The following is a 5,172-nucleotide window of genomic DNA, read 5'->3' as shown; positions in this document are numbered from 1 at the left end:
GGCCTTTCTTAACAACACTTCAGCCCTTGGATCGCACAATGTACTACAAGAGTGCCCCTTTGATTTATTGTGAGGAGAAAAAACACGCGTTCTTCTTCGAGAAGGAAATTAAACCTTTTCAACATGTTTGTGGAGTTATTTGTCAAAATATAGCAGCCTTTTCTCACCAGTGTTATTTATCTGGCCTCGGCCCAGCTCCTTTTGTGAATGTGCACTTGAGCAATGTCTAAATAACACAGGTCTTTCCATAACCGTTGAAATGGCAGACAATTTAAGCCAACGAGTGAAACGTTCGCGCTTAATGCATGTACACTTAATGCGTGTTCACACCTGTGTCCTCTGTCTGATATTTAAAATGAAGATGTGCACCTAATGGTACATACATGTTCTTATAGCAAATACATATCCCAAAAGGTTCTGGTGCACTTGAGTGAACCAAATGAGGGCACTGGCACAATGTGCCCCAATTGAAGTGGAGTTGTGAGCATTGTTCGTGGGCTACTGACGACCATCGTGGTCAAACCCTAGTGACAGCACATTCCTTTGAAAAAAGAGGGTTGGCTGGTCAAGGTCAGAGTCTGCCATGTCGGTGGATTATCCAGGCAGCACTCATATTGTGTACTAGTTAATACCTATTAATGCACAAAAATAAAAACTGTGCTGTTATTCAACAGTTTATTTCCTGATAATGTATTCCTTTCAGGATTTATACAAACATCTTGTGTAGACTACTTAGAAAAGAAATGCAATAAAGAATGGATATACATATTTTAAAGTGTGTTTTTAATTTACAAAGTGTTTTTCTTGTCTACATAACTTTATTTATTAAAAATGCAACTATTCGGCTCCGTATTCGGTTCCGGCCGAATACTTGTCAAACTATTCGGTATCCGGCCGAATACTTAAATCTACTATTCGGTACACCCCTAGCTTCAACTAACTAGTGATGTTTTACAAGAATACCACAATTCAATTATAAACTAGATCTTTTCTGACACCGTGAGCATTCAGTAGCACCATAGACAATCTGCTTCTTCAGAACGAACAGTATGCAGTGCTGTGGCTTAGTTGGTTAAAGCGCCTGTCTAGTAAACATAGGGAATAGGGCATAGAATAGGGCAGCAAGACTTAGCCTTGGCCTTAGCCCAGGGACCGCATCTCTCCTGCCCTAAAAAGTCTTCACTGGCTCCCGGTTGATGCATGGATTAAATTCAAATCCCTCTGCATCATCCACAAGGCTGTCTGGGCCCGAGGACCACACTGTATTCAACTTTATCTTACTTAATACTCTCCCTCTAGACCACTACATTCCTCTGGCACCACCTCTTTGTGTGTAAAGCGTTTTTCTAAACAGTGGGGAGGTGGTCATTCACATTCCTCAGCTGGCTCGCTCCTATCGAAGAGCCTCCCCCTCCCTCTGCTCGTTGAGCGGGACTTTCTTAAATTCCAGAAGCTCCTTAAGATTTTCTCTTTACCTCCTCTTTCCCTTCCTCTCTCCTCTGCTAATCCCACAGTTGCTGTGATTAGTGTACGGGGCCCTTGTGCATCCTCGGGACCCCTGACCTTCCACACCCAATCGGCCCAGTTCCTGTCTACCCTCAGTACTTGCATTGGCACACCCTCCGTCCTGGAGGATCGCAGTTCGCACTTACACCTATCACGGCTCCAGGCCGTGTAGCTCTCAACAATCCTAGCACTTCATCGGTGGCTCACCCATGAGCTCGGACTCCCCAGCACTTACCCCCTCTTCCCTGCTGCACTTGCATGTTCTGCTCACATGGCATAGTAGGTTTGTCCTTTTTTTATTTTTCCCCTCCCACTGCTGTTAAATATTGTGTATTGTAATGTGCTTCACTCCATTGTTCCATCCCTTCCACATATGGGCACTTTGAAACTGTTTTTTACTTGCTGTATGAGCACCTAACAAGTGAACAATAAATACAAATAAATAAATAAACTCCTGCCATGGCCCTCGTGCTATGGCGTATGATATTCCAAGTAAGTTCTCAGACTACGTCCCCAGTTAACTCTTAGTTTTACATTCCAGCAAGCTCGCAGTCTGAAAGTCTCAGTAAGCTTGACAGTCACAGAAACCTCGACATGTACTGCCTGTCTGCCATTCCCAGTAAACTCTTAGTTTGGTGTTCTCAGTATGCTTGCCATTCCCAGTAAACTCCAAAATTGACAATCCCTGTGAGTGAAGAGTTTACAAAATTCCAGTGTACTGCCAATTTGTAAAAGCCCGTTTTACTTCCAGTTTGAAAACACTGGTATTTGGCACTTGAAAATCCCAAAACCAGCTCCAAATATCATGGCGAGACAGATCAAAAAATCTCCAAATTGGAAAAAACCGCACATACCCCTACACCCGTTTGAATATAATTACAAGCTGTGAGATGAGGGCAGCACATCACACTAAACAATCAAATTCTGGGAAAAAAATAATATCTATGATCCGTTCTGCAATTTGATAACGGGTGAGCTGTTGGGGCCTGGGAAAACATGCAATGCTTTAACGAACTAGTAAATATTTTCCAACACCGTGGGCATTCAGTACCACCATAGACAATCTGCTTCTTTTGCGTGAAGGGCATGTGGCGCTGTGGCTTAGTTGGTTAAAGCGCCTGTCTAGTAAACAGGAGATCCTGAGTTCGAATCTCAGCAGTGCCTAGTGTTTTTTAGCCCCGTATTCTTCCTTTCAGGTTTAACCCTAAGAGGTTTTGGCCTGCCGCTATAATTCACTTTCACAGTAAGCGTGAGTTACTCGTTTTTTTTTTTAATTCCATATTATGAATACTGTAGGCTTGTTGAGTTTCCCTGATCGTTGGCCGCGGTAGCTATGAGGGCCGCACACATCTCTTCCGTGACCTGCGCTAGTCCATATTTTTAGCCTCGCCATTTGTGTTGTCACATGCACCCACCAGCTGTCTGTCTCAGCGTGTGCCTGCAGGAGCCCTTCCTTTTTGTGCTCGCAAGTGAAAGGTCAGTGGCCTAGTTCTCAAGTTTCACTTTGTCACGAGTGAGAAGTACACCCAGTCCCTTTTTCTGTAGTTTCCATACATTTGAAACAAGAAAGAACAAACTACAAGTCCCAGAATTCAAAGTGAGTAAAACAGTCAGAGACCTGGGAATGTTCGTCTGAGAGGGGAAGTCGGTTGTTATGTTAGTGGGATTTATACATCTCTGTCCTACTTAGGCCATCTGAGGAAGGAGGAGATGTGTTTAAGTCTCAATCTGTGGATTAGAGCATGGTGTCAGGCTAGTCTGTAACATAACCTGGGCAATCGGGTACAGCTGGCTCCCCACTCCCCAACAGGTAAGCTACCTACCATCGCGTTGTAGCCCACCTTGTCTAAATAACGGAGGCCAGACCAACTTGTCCACTTGTGGCATAACAAGGCCACCCAAACCAACAATAACATATTCAAAACATTATTATAATCCGAGACATTGGCAGCACATTTTGTTTTATGCATACCTTGCACCCCCTTACTCCTTTCTCTGTTCCTTTATTTATTTACAGCCAGCTCTATTTTACAGGGGAGTTGCTAGGTCTGGAAAAGACCCGGGGCTACGCTGATGTCGGAACTGTTGGGACTGGGGGCTAGCTAGTCTTTTGGCTGTAGCTCCTGAGATTCTATCCGGTGCTACAACCAAAAGATCAGGGGCTATAGCCCCCTTAACCTCCCCTAGCAACGCCCCTGCTCTTTTACTTGTCCATTCCTTTCCAGCATACTTAGGCCACCACTCCCGAGCCTCCCATAGCCTATTGGTCTGGGCGAAACACATTGGCAGTCGCTGCTGATGGGCTGCAAGGTTTGCCGTTATGCTTTTCTTTTTTCACCAGCCCCAAGCTGGAGGCTGACGACCACGGGGGTGCCCCTCCTCTTTATACCATACAGGCCCCCTTCCGTTTTAGGCTACCCGGGAGGTGGTTAGTTTAGGCACTGCTCGATCGCCAGAGTTACTGCCACAGCAAAAAAGGGGTTCACGCCCCTTTGCCGCCCCACACCTGCTGAACCTGGCCATCTATTCACACCCTCGCCCTCTCAGGGCGTCCTGCAAGTTCAGCAAAAAAAGGTACCAACCCAAATCTGACAGGTGCACCCCATCCTCTTGATAATAAGTGGGCACTCCTAGATTTATGAGCCTGTGCCTGATTGTTAAGAAGCCAGCCACCTTGCAAAATCTTGACTTTGCCACGTTCAGTTTTCTTCTGGACTTTTCAGCCACTGGAATTGACTTGGCTTCACACCATTCAAACCTAGGAATAATTTCTGTCCAGATCAGTTCGCAAGCCCCCATGATTTCACTCAACGTCCACATCGCGTGGCACATTTCTAGCACCAGGACCCCTCTCCCAAATTGGGCCAGGTCATTCCCTCTCAATATGTCAGGAGGGTCCCTCTCCTCCAGTAATGCCGCCACTGTTTCCTTCAGCTTTTCCCATCTCATTCCTTTCTTACCAACCCATAGAATGTCCGTCTTGCTCAAGGCCCTGTGTCTTCCTTGACTCCTGGTGGTCGACCACTCCGCCACTCTCGCTATGAACGAGTGGTCAATCACCAATGCTACATTTCCGTCTTGCGTGGCGTCTCCAAGCATGGGGTAAGAAGCATATATATATAGACCATCAGTGGCTAGCTCTACAGTCTGTCGGTTCTGATGTACTTTTTGTAAGCCCCTGATTTACAACGGCCAATCTCTTTAAACCCCTGAACACTGCTGGCTCCTGCCCCCGCAGCCATGGAGGCCACTCTTATTCTGAAGAGTGGGTGCTGTACTGCCTTGGGTCCCTGCCACCCTCTTTAATACCATGCCGAACACTGCCTTGAACTGAAAAACTGTCAGAGGCAGAACGCACATGTGTATGAACAGATTTGTTGCACCCTGGGGCCTTGCCACCAGTAAAATTCACAGCATACATACCGGGCAGCAGCTGTCCTCTCTTATACAGTGCAGCCGGACCTATTGCCCTTTCCCAGACTGGTCTGTCGTTGACCTTCTCAGCAACATGGCCACTTTTTGCTCCTGCAGCACCACATCAGCCTCCCTGAGGCAGTACTGGCCATCCCCCGCTTTGTTTGCCGCCACCGGCTCGCTAACCCTAAAAGCCCCAAAGAAGGCCAAGCTGAACGCACATCTGAAGAGGCTGCTCTCATAAGCTCCTAA

General features: G+C 46.5%; 1 non-coding gene across 1 annotated transcript; it reads left to right on the top strand.

Moving 5' to 3' along the window:
- The first annotated feature begins 2,596 nt into the window (after positions 1–2,596).
- On the top strand, positions 2,597–2,670 carry TRNAT-AGU (transfer RNA threonine (anticodon AGU)). Its single transcript has one exon. It is a non-coding gene; the product is annotated as a tRNA-Thr (tRNA).
- Positions 2,671–5,172: the final 2,502 nt, after the last annotated feature.

This window comes from Ambystoma mexicanum, chromosome 1p, assembly GCF_040938575.1.
Source record: "Ambystoma mexicanum isolate Mex_15411 chromosome 1p, UKY_AmexF1_1, whole genome shotgun sequence".
Lineage (NCBI taxonomy): Eukaryota > Metazoa > Chordata > Amphibia > Caudata > Ambystomatidae > Ambystoma > Ambystoma mexicanum.
The sequence above is the reverse complement of the archived record's forward strand: the minus strand, read 5'-3'. Positions and strand labels throughout refer to the sequence as shown.